The sequence below is a fragment of the Chelonoidis abingdonii genome, chromosome 10 (genome assembly GCF_003597395.2).
Source record: "Chelonoidis abingdonii isolate Lonesome George chromosome 10, CheloAbing_2.0, whole genome shotgun sequence".
NCBI classification, from domain to species: domain Eukaryota; kingdom Metazoa; phylum Chordata; order Testudines; family Testudinidae; genus Chelonoidis; species Chelonoidis abingdonii.
The window spans coordinates 60,367,732-60,394,821 of NC_133778.1; the positions used below are offsets into that span (position 1 = coordinate 60,367,732).

A 27,090-nucleotide genomic window follows, 5' to 3' on the forward strand; every position below is an offset into this window, starting at 1 on the left:
TTGACCACAAAATGGAGGGAAGATCTTCTACTTCTAGCAAAAAGACATTTTTCATTTACCTTAATTATACCACCTTAGGGGCCCACTCTAACATATTACCAAGGCTCAATACCACTGTTTTGGCAGGGCAGCGCAGAGCTGGGGAAGGAGGGTTTGTTTCTGCAGGACAGGCGGCACTGGGGGGAGTGTTTCAGGGGGCAGGGGGGTTTCACCCCTCAGCTGTTTTCTTTGAAGTAATATGGCCCTCGCTGCTTTATGAGTTGTGCAGGCCTGCTATAGACTCTGGGCTTGGCTACACTGGAGAGTTGCAGTGCTGGTGGTGGGTTTACAGTGCTGCAACTTACTCACTGTCTACACTTGCAAGGCACATACAGCGCTGCATCTTCCTGGCTGCAGCACTGGCTGCACTCCTGCTCTGCCTGGGGTATAATAGTTGCAGTGCTGGTGATGCAGCGCTGCTCCGCCAGTGTGGCCACCAAAAGCGCTGTAATTGGCCTCCAAAGGTATTCAGAGGTATCCCAAAATGCCTGTTCAGCCACTCCCAACAGTGCTGCAAATGCTGCAAATGTGGCCGCACTGCAGTGCTGGTAACTGTCAGTGTGGCCACACTGCAGCGCTTTCCCTACACAGCTGTACGAAGACAGCTGTAACTCCCAGCACTGTACAGCTGCAAGTGTAGCCATACTCATTGTCTCTTGCTTACAAATTAAACAAATGAAATAAGTTGACAAACTGAAAAAGCAAAAAAATAAAAGTGAAAACTCCCCTATGTAGAGGAATTAAAATGTGGAGTATATCCTTGGTCCCGCATTCCTGAGATCCAGGTGCTGCCCACAAACTCATTCCTCCAGTAGCAAAATACTTTTGATTGAAACAGCTTTTCAGTTTAGACATTGCCTCTTGAATTTCCCTAGGGGATAAAGGCTGATACTGACCTTGTTAGCTCTGTGTTTCCTTTCCCTTTGTGTTCTCTGGGGGTGCTAACCAATTACAGACACCTCAGCATGTGCTCTCAGCCTTCGCTTAGGCACAATGCTGAATTGCCTCCCAACAACCAATTCAAGCAGGTGCACAACCCAAACTTGCAAATATCTGTGCCCCAAAGAGTCCAGGCTGCGGCTAACAGATGCAAGCAACAGTTCCTTCTGAAAGTACTGCCAAATTCACTTCACAAGGGGAGAAAAAACACAAAGAAGAGAAGCATTCACCACTCCTAGAATTACTCCATAGTACTGGGGAGGGCGGAGGAATGCAGAGAGCAATTGTCAGTGCCAATTGTGACAAAATGACCTTCACAGAAAGAACTAAAGTAGCATCAAAATTAAATTAAAACAAACAAATAAAAAAAAAAGGACAGGCCTAATGTAAAAGAATAAAGGGAAAGCATAAATGGGATAATGAAACAGGCTTCATAATAAAAATTATTAAAAAGTGTATGCAAGCAAGACACCAGAAAGGAACAAAGATAACAGAGCATCACCTGCTAACATTATGGAGGCTCCTCAATGAACACAGACATTATATACCACTAAAAGAGCAATTAGTGAATTATAGGCTGTTTTGAGAAGCAATGAACATGACTAATGTGTGATGAAAAACACAAGGAAAGCAACATGAATGACATTTGACTAGCAAACTTTGCCACACCAGCGCACAATGAACACTGAGGCCCATCACATGTAGTCAGATGAGCTTCTCCTGCCCATTTACAGATAGGAAAAAAAGAGCATAGATTTCACTCTGTAACCTTTAGGAAAAGTATAAACTAAAAAATTGATTCTCCAAATGATGACTGTGTCTGGCGGCAGTAACAATACTTTTGATACACCACACATTAGTCATAGTTGTTGCTTCTCAAAAGAGCTCTAATGTTTGCAGCTTAGAGTTATTATAAACAAACAAGACACAAAATTTAGAACCACAACCACTAACTTGCATTCTGTGTGGTAAAGGGAACCCAGATTTCTTCAGCACAAGGTCTCATACATACTGTTAATGGACTATCTCCAGGAATTATCATACTCCCTTAAACTGGCTTAGACCAGCGGGGTCACTGATGTCCAGATCTTTCCAAATGATTCATAATAGAATATCTTGTCGGTCAGCGGTTTCTATCAATATACCAGCACCAGTTCAACCATCTTATCTGTCCTGATGGTTTGGGAAAGTTCAGTGTTGGGGCTTGTGTCACTTTTCCTTTAAGAGACTACTGGCAATGTCTAATCATAGTCATATCCAAATCCCTCACCTTAGATCCTCCTGTGCTGCTGACACATCAGGCAGTCCAGTTCCTCCACTGATTACAGTCTCTTACTAGTTGTGACACTTCTTCTCAGATGATTGTAGCACATTCAATATCCTCTGTCACTGTTTTCCACCAGTTCTTCCTTGGCCTTCCTCACTTTCTCATTCTTCCCTTGGGTATCCTGTTCAATGCTTGCTGAACGTCTCCCAACCACCTGAGCCTTCTTTCTCTGACGATATTATCTAATGTCCTGCTCTATCATTTCCCTTACTCTCACATTTATTATTTTGTCTTTCCGTGAAATGTGTAGAATCTTCCTCAGCCATCTGTGATGGGCAGCACAACAGGTTGTCTGCCTCCCATGTGCCCCCTCATGGCATAGGATCACACTACCAGCAGTCTGGCAAAGTTTCCCCTCTTGGACTGTTCAAGAAACTCAAAAACAATTTTGTCCATTCCCATCCCTTCACAGGTTGTGCTTTATTACATTAATAAACACTCCAAATAAAATTTTCAGGGTCATCCAAAATTCAACACAAAGGTTTCTCTTCCTCCTTCCCGGCCTGCCTGCATGGGGCCTCTCCTGCTTTGGCAAACCACTCTGAGATATTACCTGGCTTGAATCTCAGGCCAAGTCTACACTACAGATCTATATCGGTATAACTACATCGCTCAGGGGTCAACAGGAGAGCTTCTCCTGTCAACACAGCTACCATCTCTTGGGAAAGTGGATTAACTACACTGACAGGAGAAGCTCTCATGTCAATGTAGGAGTGTCTTCATTTAAGCACCGCCACAGCACAGCTGCACCGATGCAGCATGTTAACTATAGACCTACCCTCAGTCTTGATTCTCTGTTAGATCCTGCTCATTCCTAGTGAAACTTTGGGGTGGTTTAGAGTTCACTTCATTGTCCTTCTCCAGTGCCTAACCCCCCGCCCAACTCCCATAGAAAAGCAGCTGGACATCCAAAATTCAATCTCGAAGGCCAGGTCTTGGAGTGGGGGATGGGAATCGATCTAAGTTATGCAACTTCAGCTACGTGAATAACGTAGCTGAAGCCAACATACTTAGATAGACTTACCATGGTGTCTTCACCGCAGTGAGTCGACTGCTGCTGCTCCCCCATCGACTCTACCTGCGCCTCTCATGGCAGTGGAGTACAGGAGTCAATGGGAGAGTGCTCAGGGGTGATTTATCGTGTCTAGACTAGACATGATAAATCGACCCCCACTGGATCGATCATTGTCCGCTGATCCGGCAGGTAGTGTAGATATACTCTAAGGATTTTCAGTAAGGATTACAGGGTCAAAGGAACAGAAGGAACTTAATTCTTATGTACCAACTTTATAAAATCTTATGATAAAGAAACAAAATTTATTTTTTACAACATAACATGGCTACTTTATCATCCACATAGATAATCTTCACAGATAAACATAAATAAAGAAAACAAATTAAATCTAAGCAGGTCAGTCTGCACAGTGAGAAGAAACTCAAGGTTCCCAAAAGCTGAGGTTGAGTCTTAGTTAGACTCTTTGATCACCAAATCTATACAAGCAGCTAAGAGTTCTGTGGCACCTCTAAATCTATACAGTCTGCTCAGTCAAAAGCAACATTTTCCCTCCACTTGCTTGTAGGAATCTTAAACTGGAATCCATGCAGACTCTTTCTCTGCTGAAATCAGTTAGCCAGTCAGCTGATTAACCAACCACTCAGTTAAGTATATAGATTTAAACAAAAAACAAAACCCTGCTTCAAAATGTTTCATAGTTATGGAAAACAGCCTGCTTTCTGCTTCTGGGCTCGGCTTCTCCCAGCCCACGCATGGCCTTTTGTAAAGCAGCAGCCCTGACTGCTTGCCTTCATGGAGTCTGAATCCAGCTACAGGTAACCTATTGAGCATATCCAAAACTATCACATCCAGTTCCAGAAACTTCCAGATGTGCAGAGCTAATTGTGCACCTGCCTAGCAACAACTCACTTCTACCCACCCTCAATAGATCTCTTAAAGAGATATCTCCCGATTAGGCACCTAGGTTACATTAGCAGAGTCTAACTACCGAGAATTCTCCCCTTCATTGCAGCCTTTTGCTGTTCTCATGGGGCAATCACCCTGATCTCTCCCAAGTGTGGCTAATCACAGGTTGGCTAAGGGGCCCTTAAAGGGCAAGCCACCCTGTTACAGGCAACATCCAATTCCCTTTTTAGTTAGTCATTTAATATTACTTTCAGTATTGGGTTTTTTAAGAATTTCCATCTTCTAAATCAGCATACAAAGTCATTCCAGAATTTGACAAAATATTCAGCACCTTTGGAGACATTTTAAATTCTAGTACAGAAATTGGAGAGCTTTCCTCACACAAGGCAGAAAATATTTCCTCAGTGATTAGGTTTCTGCATCACAAAATAACTCCTAAATATTAGGCATAGGCATTAGTCATTGGTGTGAAATAAAACCAAGCTGGGGTTTCTCTTTGTTCTCAGATTCACTTGAAGTCCCACCCTCTCCTGATTAACCTCTATGGTAGATTTTGTGAAGAAAATAAAAATGCAATTGCTCAGTTATTCTCTACTTTTCTTTTGTTAATCCAACCACTCCCTGGATTACAATTTTTAAAAATCTGTGCATTATTTTCTAATTCTCTTTTTCTTGCACACACAGCAACCTCATATACCTATACTGTATCATAATGACAGATGTGAACCAGAGGTTTCATCCTTCATGTTTGTTTCTCAGGAATACACGAAGCCTCTTTCATAAATTAGAATTTTCATCTGTATTATATAAAAGCAAATTCTTAAATACAAGATTAAGTAATACATACTGGTGGCCCTGAATATTAAATGGATTTTATGATGCCTCAGACTGAAATAGGTAAACTTATTTACTAAATATTATTATGAAAAAACATCTGAAAGCAAAGCCAAAGCAAAGTTTTTGTGGATAATAGATGCGATATCACAATGATGTAACCATCATGCAATTGTGTATCAAAGAGCCACCTATCTCCCACTAAATACAAAATATGTTTCTCACACATGGCACCACTTATTTTTTATAGCATGCTTTCAATGCATTTCCCAAGCAACGGAACCAATCAAATTTAACTTCTTTGTGCACTGATTGAACATTGTTAGGTTCTTTATAAATCAGAGTAGTTGATTGTTGAAACTGCTGGTAAATGGAAAGAGACACCACTGGATGAAGCAACAGTAAAGGCATATTCCATTGTTATTGGCAATGGGGAAGTTAATTTATTTTTTTTTATTTAGGATTTTTGAACCAAATAATTTAAAAGATTAGTGGGTGCCTAATTATGAATTAAAACTTATTTACCTCTTAGAAGTATGGGACAATTAATTAGATAATGTTGGTAAAGTGTTAAACATTGTTATTGAACTGAAAAATCGAGAGGTGCTGAGCACTGATAACTCCCATTGAAGTCCATGACGTCAAGACCTTTAGTGGATTTGGCTGACTGTGTTACCTATTCCCAACAGTATCATTTTGGGAGATTATTGCTGACATACTCCAAGCTTTCTGGTTGCATTAGAGAAGTTTTCATTGATGTAAATTACACCACTGCAAAACCCCTAATGCAGATGTATTGCACCGATGTAAATTGGGGATTATACCAATGTGGTTTATTCCAATAATTTATTGCATTAAATTTCATCGCAGCAAGCCCCAGTAAATCTTTGAAAGTTGATTAATCAAATGCAAGTGATCTCCTGTGAAGATATTAATCAAAAATACACCTGTTCTGGACTCATTTTCTAGTACATTACTGAAAATTATATAGACAACTGAGAAGATTCCAGTAAACTTACAGTAATCTACACCCCTAGCTCTTAACAGGGCAGCTGGAAATTTTCCAGCTATAACCACTCAGTGGAATCTATAAACCCTGAGTTAGGCACCTAAGCTCTCTATACGGTGCATGGAGTGAGATAGATGCCTAAGACTGAGATCCATAAAACCCAACACACTAGACAAGGAGCCACCTAAGCTAGCCAATAGCAGATGCCAACTTTTTGAGTGTTGTGTCCTAAGCTCAATCCCTCTCATGGACATCAGCACAGAAGTCCAGGTTGGAGTGAGGTGCCTAAGCTTTTTCTTCCAAGAACAATGGTGGCACATGCTCAACTCCATATGAATCAGCAGGAGAGTGGGGAGGAGGAGTAGGAGGAGGCGGCCTCCCTTATATTGTAGGATTGGGGCCTAAGGCTGTAAGTCCCAGATCCACAGAAGTACTCGGGTACCTAACTCCGAGCTTAGGCACCTAAGTCTAACATTTAGGTGTCACTGAGATCCTCAGAACCCCTACTCAGCTCCTGCCTGACTCTGGAGAAGCGTAAAGTCCCTCATTTCTGACATTAAAGTAACCAAGGCACCTACCTTTCTGCCACTAGGCATGCACATTGATACATAAGCCCTGGCAGCCTCAAAGTAGGCATTCCTTTTCTATCTTTCCTGTTGGGCCTGGTCTGCCTCTCAGAGCATTCTAACTCTGAATTCTAACATCACACAAAACTGGCGGTGGGGAAAGGAAAGAAGAAGCAGTAGTCTTGCTTATAACCTTTAGCTCAGTGGTTCGGGTACTCACCTGGGATGTGGGAGACCCTCGTTCAATTCCCCCTCCCTGCCTCTTTGATGAGAAGGAATTTGACCTTAGTTTTCCCAACTCTCAGGTAACGTGGCCTACCCGCTGGACTATTCCAGTGTGAGAATCTCACTTGTTGAAGGAGTGCCACTGTGTACAAACAATTAAATAAGCCTTGGGCCAGAAAGTGAGTGAGAATGGAATGCCAATCTTCACCTGGTTTGAGGATCACACTAGGGTTTGAGCATGAGATAGGCATCTAGGATTGAAGCAATGTGCACCTCGAGCCAATGTCCAGAAGCAGAAACTTAGGTGTGTAAGGGAATTTTATAGTGAAAATGTAGGTGTCTCTGGAGATAGACAGCAACTGAACAGGGGTTTTGACGATTTCAGTTGTGCCTAAATTTTGGACTTAGGTACCTGAAGTTGGAGTTTAGTCTAACTCTGGGCCTTACTCCGCCCATATGAAAGATCCAGTCACAGTTTATTAGACTAACCAGTCTTCTTGAATTCTGGCTTTGATCATATGTAAAATGAGTCTATAGTTTCATTCCAGTTCCCAATTTGTGTACATCACAAAAATAGCAAACCATTTAGCTCAATTGGGTTTGACTGACAGTCTCCACTCAGGAGAAGCCCAGAGGTGTTGCAAGACAGAATTGTGCTATATCAACAGGGATGCCCAGAGGATTCAGGGGGCCTGGGGCCAAGCAATTTTGGGGGCCCTTTCCATAAAAAAAAAAAGCTGCAATACTATAGAATACTATATTCTCGTGGGGGCCTCTGTGGGGCTTGGGGCAAATTACCCCACTTACCCGCCTCCCTCTCCCCCCGCTCCCCGAGCAGCCCTGTATATTGAAAAGCTTACCCACATGATAACTTGCTTAGGTCAGTGTTATGGCTCCCACACGTTCTTGAGAATTAGTTTTACTCACAAAGCTGAGAGAGAGAGAGAGAGAGAGAGAAGATTCTATTTTATAATTTGGGTGTTTGATTTTCCCACAAGTGATTTGTGACACAGACTCCTTTTCTATATGGATCACATTTCTTTTTTTTTTTTAAACATCCAGAATACTGTTGGCAACTGTCTACTTATCTATAGGGCTGCCATCAATGCAGTATCTGAGCGCCACATTAACGAATTTATCCTCTTAATACCAGCAGAAAGCAGGGAAGTACTATTACCCTCATTTTACCACGGCACACGAAGATTAAATGACTTGCCCAAGGTCAGACCCCCAAAAAACTGAGCCAGGCCAGTGTCTTAACCACAAGACTATCCTTCCATAGTGGAGCACCAGTGACATATTGTGGCCAGTTATACTTGAACATGTAAAAATGAATTTATATGGCAGATCTTCAAATAATTCATTTTAATGTATTTAAACAACAGAAGATATTCTATCGAAAATCACAAGAATCTGACCTAAACGTAGTATATTGTATGTCTGTAACACTATCACTTGACACATCAATATTTATATGAGTTAAATTATCTAATTATCATAAAAAGATCAATAGTATTTTTCAGCAACAACACAGTAAGTAAACCGTATCAACACTGCAGCTTGTAGTAACCCTATATGATCAGTGTTTTAGGTGTTGTGAACACTTTGTGCAACAGCATCCTTCCTATCCTCCAAACAGTCCTCATTATCTGACAAGCCAGAGTAAGTGCAAACTCAACATGTTGGATCATGAGTCTACCTCAGGGGATGACTGAAGATCCTGGAGACAGGCTCCTAATAGGTTGTATGACTGCTGTTCAGAGGCGTAGCAAGCGCCCTCCGTACCCTCCGACCGGAGGGGGCCCCACAAGGAAGGGGGCCCCTAAAAGTGGCAAAAAAAGTGTAAAGTATAACTAGGTAAGTGACATTTATTGACGTTATTGCACAATCCATGTCGGTTTTACTGACAAAACCGTGAAGTCATTATGATACATCATAACACTATTGGCTACATCAGTTGTCTGTCGGTCAGTTTCAAATTTTAGTTGGACCCATTCAAAGAATGTGTATTTGCGTTCATAATGGCGGTCGGCGGATAAATGTTATTAATTTAGGTTTTTATACTGTTTCCAGCGTCGCAGAAGCATGCTTAGGTATTCTAACAGAGAATGTATAGAAGGAGCTAGTGAGTAAACGAAAAGGCCAGCAAAAAGTTGCAGAAGGCACTTGAGAAAATCCAAATTGTTCAACACTATTTTGCGCTGCAATCCACGGTATAGGTTAAGGTTACATGAAACGGACAGCGCGTAGCAGGTTGACGAATGCGTATCAGACAGTATCAGAAGGTCAAGGTGAGGTCGGAAGGTGAAGCAGGGTTTTCTATCACGTCAATAAACCAGCAAATTAATCAGTCACCAGATGTTCACATTGACGTACTGCAGGCAGAAGTCGGTTGCGTACATGAAGTTTCATTGAGAAGAACCTATCGAATACAGATATAACTCTGGTCTGGTCACAAAGCAAGAGTGAAAAACAGAGCATGATGGGTATGAGAAGTGTGCTTCCGGAATAAACAGCATGGTGAGCTAACTAAGAAGAGAATGTTTGATTACGAATGTCGCTGGATTCGAAGTCGTCTTTATCGCCGAAGGAAAAAATTCAAATCGCGAGTTACTTTCTTGTTCTCATCTGATAGGCCATATCTTCTGTTTCGTTGCAATTTGACCACACTCATGGAGTGGTATAAGTATGTTTGGACTTTCTGTACACGCTAAACAGCCTGAAGCATTGTGTCCACAGATGAAAATGAAACTTGAGAATCACAGCAAAAATTTTGGAAAGAAAAACTGGGATACATTGAGTGCCAACGAACTCAATGGAATTAAACGTTTTATTTATGTCTGAGAACGAGACGAAGAGCTTTCCACGGCAAACCAATTTAACATACATTAACTACTAAGAACAGGCGGGTCAGGCGAGTATATTCCGATCTTTGATTTAGCATCGTCTTCTTCTGACCACACCAGTTACTGTCGCTGGTGCTGAAAGGAGCTTCAGCAGAATGAAACTGATCAAGAATATCCTGCGCTCAACCATGACAGATGACAGGCTCTCTGCGCTTGCAGTTATCTCAATCGAAAACAAGATTGCCAGATCTCTGGACTGTGACACATTGATTAACCAATTTGCGGAGAACAAGGCTCGAAAGAAGCGCTTTGTGTAAATACGGAATACATGTACACTGTAGGCTTATGTATACATAATATGAACCCTGTATATTGTATAAAATAAATACTGCATTCCAGTTTCTGCATTGTAAGGGGCCCTGGACATATGTTCGGAGGGGGCCACATTCTTGGTTGCTACGGCCCTGCTGCTGTTGAGGTAAAACAATATATAAAGAGGAGGGAAAACTGCTGCTATGTGTGCTGTTCCCATTTTGCATTCCACTAGCTGTAGGTTCACAGGTTTTGGCTTGTTCTTCTTACACTTTTTTTATAGTGGGCCATAGTTCATTGTTCATGCCCTATGTTGTAGCTTCACAGAGATAATACTTTTCCTGAGACACAGACTTTAGGCTTATAGTAGTACTTTGAACTCCTTATCTAGCACCATTTATTCAGGATCTTTACAATATAATGTAACAGCTTTAGAATATTCTTTAAACTTCATCTTTGAAGAAACTTTGTCTAGTCTATGCTAGTTCTTACACTGTTCTTATCTCTGTGGTATCTCAGCACTTGTGAGGTAGATAAATAATTGAATCCATTTTAAACTTAGGCAAAGAAAATCTAAGGGCCCAGTCCCACTACCTTTCATCACATTAGTAATATCATTGAAGTCAATGGCTATCTTGCATGAGTATGAGGAAAATCAAGACCTAAGGCCCAGATCTTCAAAGGTATTTATATGCCTCAGTGTCTTAGCAAGGTCATGAAGTGAGTATGAAGTAGGGAGTGTTGTTGAGCCACAGACATCTGCGCTTTTCCCTGAATTGTTCCTTTCTTCTTTGTTGCAGTGGACATCTGACTTCTCCCTGAATCCTAGTTTAAGTTGATCATTCCTTCCTCTTGGTCATTAGCACTGCCTGCTCAGAAATATATCAGAAAATCACAGTAATTTTAGATTAAATATCACCATTAAAGCCATAAGCTCTCCAGACTTTCCTAATATCTGTTTTGTACAGTGCAGAAAACACAGTTGGCCCTTAACAAGCAAATTAAATGAGAAATGAAATTTTAAAAAGCAATGCGCTAACCTAAAACCCCAAGTTAAAGAATTTTAGTAACATCCATTCCCCTTCTTCCTTTGTCTGTATTCCATCCTAATTTATGTCTTGATTCAGCAAGCTGCTCCCTGCTGGTGTCCTCCTGCAACTGTGAGCCCCATTGACTTCAAGAGGGATCTACATGGGCACAGAGGGCTGCCGGCTTGCAGAATCAGGGACACTAGGCTGTAAACTCCTCCTGGCCAGGCTTCTATGTTTCTATAAAATGTCATACTCACCTATTGAATTACTCAGCACTAAAAATAAGTACCTTTCTTTTACAGCTTTGTTGTCCAAAGCATGATGATAATACCGGAACCAAAGGAAAATGAGATCATGTCATAGAGCAGGCCATTTTTTCCCTCACCATTTTTCTTCCAGCACTCATGAAGAACTTCCTTTCCTTGGCTATGTCTTCCTGGCTGTGTGACCGCCAGTTAAGATTCAGTAGGCATAAATTTATTGAAGTGAGCATAATTTATCCTTTGACCTCAGAACTCACCGTACTGTCATGCATAAGTTCCACTTTTGCTCCAAAAGAGCTGTTTTTGCTTAAGCAGGAACTAGAAAATTTGCACCAGTGGAAAATGACTTTCTAAAAATCATGTTTCAACCCTGGTATAAAGCCCCAAATGACCAGTTTCACTTTGCACGGAACTTCATATAATTCTCAGATTAAAGTAGAATTGTTCACCTTCCCTGACTTGAGAAATACAAAGTAAAGAGAAACATTTAGAAAACACAAATCTTCACATTCATATTTAAAGATTTTATTCTGCTGACAGTCTGAGAAACTGCTCGTTTTGGCTGTGAGCTCACTGGATTGCTTAAGATAAGCAGCTTCAGGCCTCACGAACCTCACAAAAAAATTAAGGCTCAGCTGGGTATAATATGGCATTCTGTAGGTGCCACTTTTCACTCTGAGTCAACACCAAGCCAATGTCGTCACATAATATCCTTTTGATGAGATATAAAATTGAGTTCCTGACCTTGTCTCATTAGCGATCTCATGGCATTTTTTTGCAAGTGTACCAATATCGAACCCAACGTCCCAAGAAATGCAAATATATGTCAGTATATATTGCCTACCTAAATTACCTCTTCTGTTTCAATGTGAAATGTTTTTTTCTTCCCTTGCTGTCCCAAATCTAATAGAGAAAAAAGATCACACTGCCCCTGCAAGTCAACAACATTTACATGACCTTGACTGTATAGTTTGTAAAGTGCTTGTGGATCCTCTGGGAGAAAGAATGGCATAAAAATCTAAGCTCTTAATAAGAAATGTGATCATCAACACAGTACAGTTTGCACCTATATTTTGTGGTGAAAGAAATGCTAGAAAGCAATCCATTACATAGACTATACATGGACTTCTGTCCTCCAGGGGAATTTCTAGATCTTTGAGATGGTTGTAAAATGTATGTAGGCATGTGTGAAGACTCACCAATGGGAGCATGAAAACATATAGTCCCAGCTACAGGTCTCTTCACATCCTAGTTTTCAGAACTTGCTCCGTTTCCATAAACACAACATCACAGAATTCAAACAACTGGGTACCAATCTCCTGACGCCTTTCCAGATCCTACCAGCTGGGAGTGGGGGAGGACACCACTTACCTTTTAGGTTCCCTTCCTAACTATTACAGAACAACCCACCCTAGGGCTTCCCTGATTCTAAATCTTTTTTGTCTACTGCCTCTGCCTGAGAGGAAAGAAATCTTATGGTGGCTTTCTGTATGTCACATGCTTGCTCAGCCATGTGCTTGTAACTACAGCTCTTGCTTTTAAAGGAGCTTAACAGGAATACTATGATATGTGTGCATGTGCCCCCCACCCCAAAACCTAGTGCCCTATTACAACACATGTTTTGTAATTGGCCATATTCATGTTTTCAGGTCCCAGTTAATGTACTCAAACTACACATAGAAAGCTCAAAGTCAATACACAAGAAATGCAAGTAACACACTTTATACTGTATATAGGGTGACCAGACAGCAAGTGTGAAAAATCGGGACGGGGTGGGGGGTAATAGGAGCCTATATAAGAAAGACCAAAAAATCAGGACTGTCCCTATAAAATTGGGACATTTGGTCACCCTAACTGTATACAAACAACCCTTCAACCAGAAGGAAAGAACTCAGGCACAATGGAGGCTGCAGGGAGCCAGCAGAAGTTAGAGCAGCAGCAAGTTCTGCTGCTGTATAAGGTCAGTCCACAACTTATGGCAGTGGGGGAGGAGACATAGTACAGTTCTGCTCTATCTTACCCTGATACACCCCACAGCCATCCCTCAGTATGTCCATCCTGCCTTTACATTGGGAATGGCATGTCGGCTGGCATGGGCAGCATATGCAGCACATGCAGCACAAAATGAATTTAGCAGACCAGAGAACACTCTTTTCTGACTCCATTTAAAACACTACCATTCTCTTTCAAGTAAACATACACAGAGATGATCCCTATCTAAACTCATCTTCCCTCTCAATGAAATCCAAATCCGTGTCCCAATTTTTTGTGAATTCCTGTTTTGAATGATTTGATAATCTTGTTTTTAAACAATTATACACAAAATGCTAACACAAGCACTGAACGAATATATTGTAGGTTGCTATAAATTATTTCTTTTACGTTTATCCTCAGATGAATAAATGTGGCACACAAGCTCCAGTGTGGCTTTCATTAAAATCTGAATCCCTCCCGCTTCCTGGGGGGAAAAAGCAGCTAATGGCTTGTGCTACCTGGCAATTCTTCTTTGGAAGCACCAAAGACTGTTGTTTGTTCCGGATATCTATCTCAGTTAGAAACTGTGGAGAATTCTTTGTTTATCTCTTGCAACCTACTCAAGGATGCATGGGCTATTGTGCAGAAGGTAGGTTTAGTAAAGTACTTGTTTATCAATAACATGGTATGTGCCTCTCTTGCTATGTGTTCAAAGGTCCTGGTATTGTAATACACATCTTAGTGATTTTGCAAATCAAGCATTGCTTCTAGTAAGATGCAGACTGTGCAGCAAATAAATCTGCAGCACTCCAATGTGTTCCTGAGGAATAGCTGTTATTACCAGTGCTAAATGTAATCTGGTGTATATTACTGAAGTGTACTTAGCTTGCTTAAAGTTCACATGTAAACTTTACTACTGTCTTTGTCTCTGTTTTGGTTTGAAGTGGTGGAGTGACTAATTCAAACATTTTTTTTTTCTGTTTCTTTGTAGGTAGTGTATCTAAGACTTGCTCTTATCTAAGTAATCCAGTATTCCAAAAAAAGATAAGTCTGGAGCCCTGAAAAGAAAAGAAAAGAAAAGAAAAGAAAAATCTGATAAGATAACAGCTTTTCATGACATTTATGTAATTACTCTAGTCAGAAATAATTTCCAGCCTACTACAAGAGCTCTAACCTCTGTTCTGTAGCTAGGAGACAAAGGAATATCAGAAAGCAATTGCTCACTCACTTACACCTTCTGAACTTTTAGAGTGTTCAGCTGCATATAGATTCAGATAGAAATGGTTCTCCTTTCTCAAAGAGCAAAATACCTTCATACTTTCATTTCAGCATTTTTTTGCATATTAGCTCTCATGAACATGACACATTGAGAAACTAGGATTAGCACTTTACGGTTAGGCACAATATAAAGAGAGTGTCTTTTTTTTTTCCCATGATGAAAACATTTTTATGATGAAAATATTCCAAATGGAATTTGTTAAATGAAATTAAAAATGTCGTATCCTTTGGAAAAACATTTTATTAAAAATGTTCATGTTTTTCCTTTTTCCAGTTTTTTTAAAGGCAAAGCAAAGTAGAAAATGGGAGAAAAAAAGGTCTTTTTTTAAAAAAAAACCAAACTTTTTTCCAACTTTTTCCAGTCAGGAGAAAGTAGTTTTGTTTTCTCACTTTCAGCAACTTTTTTTTTTTTACCCTGTACCACTGGAAAAGGAGAGCAAGGTATTAAAAAAAAAAAAAAAAAAAAAAAAATGAGCTAAGTAGGATTTCTTCCTCTATTTGAAAAGGAAAATTTTAGAATAAAGATTAAAAAAGTCACAACTGAAGTTTTCTGAAAGATGAAAAATGTGTGTAAAAGTAATTTTTAATAATTTCAGAGACATCCCCCCACTCAAAAAAAAAAAAAAATCAACCACCGGTACCAACTTCCTCAATTTGCTAGCCTTCCTGTTAAACTGACACAGCAATGGCAAACAGGGGAGAATGAAACCCAGCTTTCCAGTTGGGATGGAGGGAAGTTCGCCCTATTCTCTTTCCCTCTAGGCTGGATGTTTTTTACTTCATTCATCACACACTACAATAGTGTACTGTATTTTCAGCCATTTCACATGTCTGGATTCACGAAAAGTGCACCGCTTCACACAGAGAGACTCAGGCCTTGGCTACACTTGCAAGTTGCAGCGCTGGTTAGGAGGGTTACAGCGCCTGCCACTTAGCAGTGTCCACACATTACAAAGAAGCTCAGCCAGCGCTGCACATCCCTGTCTGCAGCGTGGCTGTATCACCTGGGTCTGCTACGGCATGAGCGATGAGCAGTCGCTGCTGATGCAGCGCTGCTCAAAGGTGTGACGGACTCACCAGCACTTTTATTGGTCCTCCAGAGGATTAGGACTTATCCCGACATACCTTTTCAGCCTCTCTGGTCACCGCTTAGCACTCCACTGCCCTGGGCTCAGCACTGGTGACGCCCTTTAAATGCCCGGGAATTTTAAAAATCCCTTCCTGTTTGCTCAGCCAGCGGTGGAGCTGCGCAATCAATCAATCAACTAGGTGACCATGCCTCCAACGCCCCAAACGAGCCCCAGCATGGAGCACTGCGAGGCTGCAGAGATCTCATCAGTGTTTCGGATGGGTAAGCACAGTCGCAGCCCCGGGGCTTGGTATGGGGGAACCAGCAGAGGAGCCTGTTCCCGGTCAAGAAGCTTTGTATATAGAAGGATGGAAATGTTTTGGGAGCAGGGGGGCTATGGCTGCCTGCAAGCATGCCTAGATGTGGAATAGCCCATTGATTTCCCTGTAGCTGCTCTTTGCTTTCCCAGTCACAGAAACCCCCATGGATTGCAGAGACACGCAGCCCCCCCTTCCCCTCCTCCCTCCCAGGTGAGCCGCATGTGCAAGATGGCTCTAGACGAGTACCTGCTGTGGCAGATGTGGGTGGAGGGTTCCAGTGTTATTTCCCTGTAGCTCTGCTCTTGCTTTCCCAAGTCACAGAAACCCATGGATTGCAGAGACCAAGCAGCCTCCCCCTTCCCTTCCCAGGTGAGCCGCGGTGTGCAAGTGGCTCTGTGTTATTTTCCCGTAGTAGCAGAACCAATCAGACCCCCCCTTCCCTGTGAGCGGAGCTCTGCTGTGTCGAAACTCACCATGTCAATTGTTATCAGCAGCCGCGTCCAGTCTGTGCTACGGTCACAGTGTGTGGTAAATGATGCTACAAATACTCTAAAAACAATGCTGCCTCTGTATTAACAGTTATCTCTGTGTTTTTTTAGAAATGACTTGGGTACTACTTCACCAGCGCAGACTTCTGAAGACTGCGAAACTTAAGAAAAAAACCAAAGAACAATGAATGAAGACATGCTTAAAGCATAATGAATGTGTTTCCACAGAAAATAAAAAGTTACAAGAGTGGAAGGAGAAACAGAGCCTTAAAAAGGGGAAGCTGCCAAGAGAACCACAGATCGGCTGCTTAAGCCTATGGACCCACCAGACCTCATGCCATCAATGAGTCAGACATGCAGGCAGAGCACTACCGTGGCTGCCTCACCCATTCCCAAAACTCAACCCATTGTGCCCCACTGTTTCCCCAAAACACCCTTCTCCAGCATCCTGGTCTTACCACCACCACCTGCCCCAACACCAATACGTTCACCTCACAGCCCTGATAACTACGACCCTTACCCTATGTCACTCAACCCATCACCATGCAGCATATTAATCCTCAAGTGCAGCAGGCAGTGCAGAGCCCTCAAGGAAGGACATATTCAAACCTGTGACTGTATCTGGCTCATCACCGTACCCCTTCCTGTTTTATGAACTGTATTTTTTAATAAAGATTTATTGTCTTTTAAAACAGTTTTTATTATTACAGAAAGTTAACATTACTGTACCACAAGTGAAAAAATGTAGCACTGCAAATAATGTGCAGGGACCACTGCAAGTAACTGCTGTGGCCCTGGCATAAACTGCTGTGGAAGGCACCCGACATTACGTTGGCTTGTCAGCCTCAAAGGTGCTCTTTAAGGCATCCAATCCATGAAGCACTGATGCTGCGCCTCATCTAGTACCCTGCTCTCTGGGCTGTGTGCCAAAAGATCCAGCCCTCCAGCGTTGAACCGTCGAGGTCCATTCGGTGCACTGAATGGTTTCACCCTTCCCTTCAACAAATATTAGGGAGGAGATACAGCACCGCGGCTTAGTAAATCGCTGGGATGGCTGCTTTCCCCCACGTCAGCTCCGTAGGAGACTTCGTCCATCTCCCCTTTAAACGGCAGACAAGCACACTCCCAGTCAATTCTGCGCACCGGCTCCAGCGGCTGTAGGTTGAACCAGTCTCCCTTGGCTCCGTCCAAGACTTACCCTGTATGACGGTTTCATGCCAGGGCCGATTAACGGGGGTAAGCAGGGGTCTCCAGGATACGCAATGGGCATTTGCAACGGTCCCCGTCACTTGTTGTTGATGGTCCTTCTGGGAAAAAGTCCTGCTGGCATTCTTCCTGAACATCCACTGTTGGCTCCCGAAAGATGGCTGACAAATGGCGTGCATCAATGGCATCCTTTTCAGCAGAGGCTCGCCGCATCCTGTGGGAAGAATGTCAGTGACAACGGCCACCGGTGATCACAAGCGCCTGGAAGACCACAGAGAGAAAACCCTCACCGATTAATGTATACTCGGTGCCAGGTGGGGTGGTGACAGTGAACATAGGAATAATGCGTTCCGTCTATTGCCCCTCCACAGTTAGGGGAAACCCAATTGTGCAAAGCCAATCCACAATTTCCTGCACATTCCCCAGGAGGTCACGGTTCGTGTAGCAGGCATCCGCGATTAATGGCCCTGCAAAGGCACTTGCATCACCCTTTTCCAACAGTCGACTGTCTCCACTCCAAACCTGGTTTGCGAAACCGATCGGTAGCTGTCTGGAGTTGCCAGCTCCAGACTGCAATAGCCACCCATTCTCCAGTTGATAGGGCAGCTCTCAGTCTCGTTCGCGTGCGCAGGGTTGGGCGAGCTCAGCCACCAGTCCCATGAAACGTGGCTTTCTCATCTATACAGTTCTGCAGCCACTGCGTGCTTGTCTCCCAGACTTGCAGGACCGATGTGATCCCGACCACTCAGTGCTTGGTTTCCGAGCCAAAAGGCGGCGTTCCACGGTGCTAGCACGTCTGTTACTGCCACAAGCAATTTAAATGTCAGGCGCGTCAGGCGAAATCTATTTCCATTCATCGGCTCTCACTGTCACTTTGGAGCATAAGGAATAGCTCCACTGCCAGACGTGATGTGCTGGCAACATTCATCAGCAATGTCCTCAGCAGCTCGGGCTCCATTTCTCTCTGAAATCACGCGACAGACTCACAATGGCACCAAACGGCTGAAAAGGGAAGCGATGCACCACGGGTGATTGGAACAGGAAGCGGAATGACCCGTACCCTTCCGTCCCCTTCCCATAACCCACAGCGACAAAATGGGACGAGGTGCTCTGTGGGATAGCTGCCCACAATGCACCACTCACAACAGCGCTGCAACTGGTGCAAGTGTGGACACACTGCAGCGCTGGTCGCTGTCAGTGTGGACACACTGCAGTGCTGGCTGTACACAGCTGTACGAGCACAGCTGTAACTACCAGCGCTGCAAAACTGTCAGTGTAGCCATACCCTCACAAGATCACTAATCAGCAATCCTGAAGTCAACAAGCCCAACTGTGTAGGAGCTACATGAATAACACCTTCATACTATAGGTGACAGTTCATTGCAAACACAGAAGAAGATCCAAAAGACTGGATAAGGAGTAATAAAAGCTGAACAGGTGGTAACATGTTTTGCCATGGAGGGAACAAATGGAGGGAGGGTGGGAAATCCACTCTGTGTGTCAAAAATTCTCTCTGAGGAAGAGTTGTAGAGCTAATGCCTCTCCTGCCAAACACTATAAAAACTATTCAGCACTTTCCACATTCAGCATGAGAAACTCCATGGTTTGGACCTTCTTAAGTTCAGGAAGTGTATATGGCTGGGAAAGTCATCTGTAAGAATAGAGTCTTATCCTGCTCTCGCCCTCCCATGAGCTGGTTTCCTAAACTCAGCCCCTTGTATCACTTTCTGCAGGAAGTCATGATCGGAGCCATACTTGAGGCAGCTTCCCTTAGTGCATAAATATATTAGACTCTAACTACCTAGTCCCTATTTTAAGACACTCCTGTTCCCTTTTCTACCTCATGTTTTTTGCCCTAGGAAGATGTTAACATATTGATTCTTCATTCTGATACAACTGTTTCATGTTTTAATCTCTTGGGCTCAGTCACAGGGTTTGGGGTGCAATCCAGGCCAGTAAAGGGTCATGTTGCCACTTACCTCACAACCCTGTATGCCTTACAATGCTTTACAGCTGTAGCTCCCAACCGGGAATGCTCACTACCAGCATGAAGGTCACACCCTGAGTGTCTATGTGTTATTATGTTTTAAAATCTGTGGCCTTAATATATAAAACTCTTAATACATAAAACAGTCCTGGTTCAGCAGCTCTGACCACAGCAGCCTGTCTACAGCTTCCCACCCCATGTTGGCTTCCACCAGCCTTGATTACTGCTTGCAGGGTGATCCCAACATAATCCCATTTCTCAATTTTCCCAAAACCATATACACTGTAATGTCTAGCCCTCTGCTGGACAGTTCAGAGAAATATGATGTTCCGTTTGTTCCTCTAAAGCTGGGGTTGGCAACCTTTCTGAAGTGGTGTGCCGAGTCTTCATTTATTCACTCTAATTTAAGGTTTAAAGTGCCAGTAATACATTTTAACATTTTTAGAAGGTCTCTTCCTATAAGTCTATAATATATAACTAAACTATTGTTGTATGTAAAGTAAATAAGGTTTTCAAAATGTTTAAGAAGCTTCATTTAAAATTAAATTAAAATGCAGAGCCCCCCAGACTAGTGGCCAGGACCCGGGCAGTGTGAGTGCCAGTGAAAATCAGCTCATGTGCCTACCTCTGCTCTATAGACACAAAAGCCACCAGCCTGCCACATTGACTGGAGTTAACATTCCCTTTAATTCAAACATAGCACTTGTGATTTAAATTAATAGTAAAACAAATTTATTAACAAAAGAAGATAGGATTTTAAGTGAGTTAAATCAAAGAGATAAAGTTAGAAAGGGTTACCAGTAAATGAAACTGAAAACATGCACCTAAAATCTAAAACTTAATCTAGCAAGATACAGGCTTTCTTCAAGATCCTTTTTCTCACTTATAGTCAGTTCCCAGAGATGTCAATACCCTCCCCCTATCCCCCCAGTTGAAGAAGCCATCTTTTTCATCTTCCAAGAGCTCTGTTCCCTTGTGTCTGTCTAGGGATAAGTGCCAAAAATGGCTCCCGTCTTTGCTTATATCTTCCAAAGTGCAATGACTTTGTTTCAAGAGGCAGGATGACCTGATGCTGTTTTTCCCATCCCCGTGCATGTAAATGGGGCTTCAATTGTTTTGATTCCACCATGCTTAATTTACATAGGAGACAGTTAAATAGCCGCTTTCACGTCTATCTGGGATGGAACCTGTTTCCCCCTATTTAGCCATAGATATAAAACATATCATTAAGCATCCATGTTTCCTCTCATAATGTTAATACATACATTTCACAATGATATCAATCACCAGTGTACCCTTAGCTTTCAGGAAAGCCCTCATTATGTACATTTTTATAATACAGTAATATTGTATACAATCAGTTGATTCAATTGCTTATCACTTGAGGTTCAGCCTGCCCCTCTCTCCCATCATTATAGACTAGAAAATCTTTGAAATGAATTCCCAAGGTTACCTCTCAAAGGCACGCTATGAGAAAGGCAACATGGAGTCTGGTAGTAAAAGACGCTCCATGCTCTTTCTTCCCCCCACTTTTTAGCTTAATAGCTTTTCTTTATCTGATATGTAAAAGTGGACGTTCATTGCCTTTGTCTGAAGATTGGGCTAGTTAGAGCATCACATGCACATTCCTTTATCTAAGGCAGACCAGTTTACAAACTCCCTCTGACATGCCTGGTTTAAACACACTTTAGTCATAATTCTAGCGTGTATCCATAACTGTTAATGCCCACTGTGTACGTACATCATATAAGAATATTAGTGATCAGTGAGTTATTAGTTTTCAAATACCACCTCACAAGGCATATTTTGCACAAAGATTGTTACAGTAGTGGGCTTAGCGTCACAGGCTCCCAAAACATTCATCCAAAAAGTTCCTTAATTTAGTCCCTTCAAAATATCTAAACTAGATCTGTGTTCCATTTGAAACTAGGCCTCTAGAGATGGAAGGATAATGTATTGACTCCCAGTATTACACTTTTTTGTTTCCACTCTTAACATAAGGTTTACAGGAAAGGTTTTAGAACTCAAAATTATTTACTGAAGCATATAGAAGGGAAAATATTTTTAGAGCAGAGGTAATTATCCACAGTGCACTGGGAGTGAGCCAGGGTGGGCACCAACACATTCCATATTATTCTCTCTATTGGTAGAGTGCCAAATACATATTAGAATAACATAGAAAGGTCCTCATTACATGGGGCTATGAATTAGTCTTCTTTGAGGGCCAATGGGGAAGAAGTATTTATATACCAGCTCATGTCTTTATTATAGTAAATTGGCATACCTTTTCTTTAGCTGTTACAGAGTTGAAACCAAAGGCCTATGTTCCTGGGGAATCTGAAGTTGAAGGTATTTGCCAGAGTAGTTAAATAAAACTAACTAATAGCAAACGTATGATTTGTATTCAGAGAGATTCTTTTCATATGCAGGACAAAATTACAGGCCAAATACAAGAACTGTAAGAGCAACTGTTAATTATTTTTAGATTAGCTACATTCTTTATTTTCACTGTAGTAAAAAATGCTATTTTTCTTCCTATTTATATCAAAATAATGGAACAGAAAGAAAATAGCAATGTAATATTATTGGCACATTTTGTTATGTTCATTTCTACTTGATGAAAGAACAGTTATGCTATTTATTCCTTCTCTCTCCAGGAAAACTCCCAAACCTGACTTTACAACCAGTGATTACTCCTGAGGTTGTGAGAGCCAGTGTCCATCTCAAATGTGCTTACCATCATCCATCCTCAAATCAGCCTTTGCAGTACGTGGTGGTTTGGTCACGCCTTTCCACATCCAGCATGAAAGAGCAGATTCATCGTGACACAACTCTGCAGACATTCTCCTACGTGGAGATGGATGGAGTTAATTTCAGATTGGGAGATACAGTAATGCTTTCCTAAACTCTGCAAACAAGGTCAAACATTCAGAGGAACTGAATCCTCTTGTAGAATTTTTGTTTGGCGTTTATTAACTCTATTCCCCACTGGCAGCACTTACACCTAATATAAGAGAATGGAATTGCATTTTAAATGGGATTGCATTTTAAAGCAGGATTATTAAATACTATTTGTCAAGGTCAGAACTTCTAACATCTCTATTAGATGGTATTCATATAAACCCTCCACTTTACTTATTTTCTTCATATGTTCATTAATGATAGGTGATGGGGTGAATCAAACACCACACTGGGTCTGAAGGGGTTCAAGGACAATGCTGGGCCCAGGTAGCCCCAGACTCCCAGGCCTGCAGAGCATGCTCCATCTGGAGGAGCAGGTTAAAAGGAGCCTAGAAGCCCAGGCGAATGGAAGAGAGTGAACAGATTGGAGGGAAGACAGGCCTTTTCCTGAAAAGTCACAGGGAAGGTTGGAATAGGGATGGGACCACGGTGCTGGTGAGTGTAAGCAACGGGCAATGCTTTCTCCAAACCCCTCACCCTTTGAGAACTGGCAGTTCCTGTGGGGCACTGGTCATCTGAACTCTGTTCAACTCATGGTTATTTGGACTGTATGGGACCATGCCCTGAGCTGAAAGAGAACAGAGGTAGGAAGCAGCCCAAAGCGGCAGACTTTGATCTTCCACATGAAGAACTCAGCTGGTGATGCTTCCACGGGGCCATTGGCTGGGCCCTGGTGAAGAGGGAGGGCCCAGTTCCCCCTTCTATGCCCTGCTTGGGACCTAGGCCTGAGATGGGCTGAGACTGATGCCTCCAGTCTAGGGGCAGGGGTGAGTTTTCCTGCTTCTAGTGTTGCCCTGGATTTGAGGGGTTTGTATACCCCAGAATGTGATCAAACTAATTACAACCATATTATGACCATTCAGCCATCCTGAAGTAATGAAACAGAATACCCACATAGTTAAGGGTTAATTTGGAGACAGGAGCAGGACCTTTCACAAGCAAGGTCAAAACTAGCTACAGGTTTTGCTCATTAGAATGCAAGGAGGGGATAAACAAGTAAACAATTGAGACTAAAAACCTTGGTGGTCGGAAAAATTTCAGTCTAGATGCCTCTGATATTAAAAGTGTATTGAAAGTTAGAAAAGTGATGATCCAGTCAGGGTTATTATGGCCTATGTGTTTTGTAGAAGTTAGTTATAAAAGATTAGCTAATAGAATGTACTTTGGAGTAGTCCTCTCAAGCCATCTTGAGAGAGATTTTTCCTGACACCCTTTCTCCCCGGTGTGTAAACAACTGGCCACTGTAAACCTGCTGTTAATTACTCAATATTGTTCCAGATGTTAGGTAAATAGCTGGGATGTTCTAAACCTATTGATTATGTTTGTGTATGCTTAAATCAAAAAAACTGCAGCTTTAGATAGAGCATGCTTACTTGCATAAATCTTATCAGATGGAAATGCTATATTCCTGTTGATTTATTCCTTACACCGCCTGGAGTGAAATAGATAAGTCGCCCTTGTTGGACAACACTAGAACTAGTGTACCTAATTCCTTAAATATGGACATAAAAAAGCTTGACTATATGATGTATATATTGCAGGTTAAATGCCATAAAGTTGGCACAAGCTGGGGGGCACAGGGAACAGAGAAAAATGCTCTAACTTTTACTCAGTAATTTTTCCACCTAGCAGCAGAATGACCTTGGGGTAAAGGCACAGACACCTATATGCACATCCAGTTCAAGCACTGAGTAATTTTTAAACTGATGGACAGACCCATAATAATATCTTTTCACAGAAAAAGAATATTAAAGAATATGAAATTTTAAAGTACATGGAGATTTATTTCATGGTCTTTTTCATGGTGTTCTGACTTTCTGAGACTGATTCCTTGGTTCAATTGTATGCTGAAAGATGGAGTTCATTACAGAACAACCTTTGAGCAATATATTTAACGGCTTACATAGCAACACTGATTTAGTTCCAACAACAACAACAACAACAACAACAAAACAGAAACAAAAGCACCACAGACACTAGTACAAGATATGAAAAAATTGACATATATAAATTCATGACCATCCACAGCACAAAAATCAGACTTTAAAAGTTAAATTAGGTTCATAATTTATAAACAAAGAACCATTAGTGATGCTATATAGTACTGAAAGAATAAACACTGCCAGCTATAATAGTCCCATATTAAACATAGGTTGTAAACAGTCTTGTGTTTTTAATCTTTTCTTGAATTAGAATTCAAATTAAGAAATATGAATATGTTTATTTAAATTCTTATAAAGGTGAGTCATTTATAACCGTGGTTAAATCTAGACACTTTTGCTAGTTTCTTCTCATAATTATGCTACCTGCATTTGAGTCAGACAAACTAATTCTGCCAGACTTCATGGTGAGCTTGTGTTACAGAGAGATATCTATTGTCATCAAAATAATTTTAGTTGCAATCAATTCAATCCAGATTTAAACAATCCTGGAGGGGAGAAGCAGTTCTGTTAACAAGTAGTGTCATCTAGCCGTTATGAGACAATTTTTATGATATTAAAAGTTGTTTCAAAAGCCCTGTTATGTTGGTTTCAGCAGAGGACAGGTTTAATTTATCAAGTTTTGACTGAGATGTTCAGTTCACAGCTAGAACTCTTTTTAAGAAGATTTTCATGGCCTATTTGAATAATTATAATTATCCACAGATTGTCATTGGTGAAATCAGGCAATGATGCATTAACTGTAACAGGAATTTTACTCTAAAATATTTCACATAATAAAGATTTTAAAAAGCACATTACCATGTTTGCTGTTCCACCTTGGGTTCCTAATAATAGTTATGATGGGCCTATTTCTCCTTTCACTTGCACTGGTGTAAATCAGGAGCAACTCCATGGAACTAGGTTAAATCTGGCGAACATGAGAAGAAAATCAGGCTAGAGTCAATCCTGTGAGCACAGGGACAAGCAGTTTGCAAGCCCCTGCACCCATGGGGGCTACAGAATACAAGGGATTCTGTGGGGCCAGAGCCTTGCAGATCGAGGCTGTGCAAGGTTGGGGCTGATAAGTCAGATGCATCTTTTCACTGGCTTTTCCCTGCCCCTTCCACAATCCAGAGAGGGAGTCCTAAGGACTATGTTCTACCCTCAGAAGTAAGTGAGGTTGAATGGGTGTAAATGAGGGGTAGAATTTGTTCCAAATGGCCAAATTAGGACCCGGTGTATTAGGTATAACTCTACTAAAATCACTTGGTTCTGCTTATTCCATTTTTTATCCACTTATACATGGTTTAAATTCAGCCCTAATTCTTTTGCAGATGAATTTTAGGAGTTGCTTTATTCATAATCTTTATCCAAACAAAGAATCTTCTCCTTTCATTCCTTGACATAATATTGTCAACAGAAAAGATTTGTGTTTTTAAATCATCTCTTATGTGATTGATATCTACACCACTTTTCATTCATCATAATGTCTCCTGATAATATGATATGGCACATAACAGACTATCCATCAATATGTTTCAATATACATTGAAACGATTTAATAGCTTTAATAGGCCCTTAAAGAGTAATTGAGACTTACTGGGCCAATGATGTTTGAACTTTTATTGACTTCTGTATAGTCTAAACAGCGAAAGATATTTCTTCAAAATGTTCATGTGTGCATTCCCTCTCTCCCAACACACACACATTTTGGGCTCTGATTTTGTTATTTCAGACAATATGATGCCAGCATAATGTTAGTGAAACTATTGCAACATTAAATATATCTTTAATATGCTGCTATTGCTACATAAACACTGAAAGAAGCCGATTCCATCTGATTTGAAAATCCTATCAGTCCTTAGTCTTAGTTATACAATATCAACAGAGGTCAATCCAGTCCTAGAGGCACAGACATTTTTAAATTATGTTAGGCAGAGTGCGTGTAATAACTTATGCTAAGAAAGGGATTGACGGGCAGGTTTGCTCAGTGCAGCAATTGTTAAATTTCATATGGCGAGAAAGATGTTGTCACCATCCATGAACTATAATATTCATTTTAAAATAAATATTTAAATAAAATTTGCCTTTCCAAGGTGGTGGCTGATACATAAACACCATTTGTGACACCAGAAATACAGAACTTAGTACAAAAGAATGTAATCTAACATCTATCCTGCTTTAACATATGAAGGAGAACAGTTTTTTCTCTTCTTTAATTACCACCTCCTCTAGGTAACTGATTTGACATAAATGTTAAAATCTGTCTAGCAGGAGACTACAGACATTCTTAAAATACATTTTCAAATGCCTTCTCCACACTTTGAGTTGGGTGGTTGGCAGAACATGGTGAGCAGCCCACTGGTACTTCCCTGCATAAAATCATCACTAGTAGGCCTAAAGGGGAAAATCTGTGGGCAAAGAGGGATACGTAGTCTACAAAAGAGCTGATCATCGATTGGTTGGATCAGTTTTCAAATTTTAAAACCTTTGAAATTGCCCACCACTAGGTGTATGTGAAGGTCTGCTACATAAAGGCTGTTTTGCTGTACACTTTTGTCTACAGTTTGGCT

At 41.4% G+C, this 27,090-nt stretch overlaps 1 pseudogene; it reads left to right on the forward strand.

Moving 5' to 3' along the window:
* LOC116837364 (von Willebrand factor D and EGF domain-containing protein-like) overlaps positions 1 to 27,090 on the forward strand; it is a 276,210-nt pseudogene that overhangs the window by 93,203 nt on the left and 155,917 nt on the right.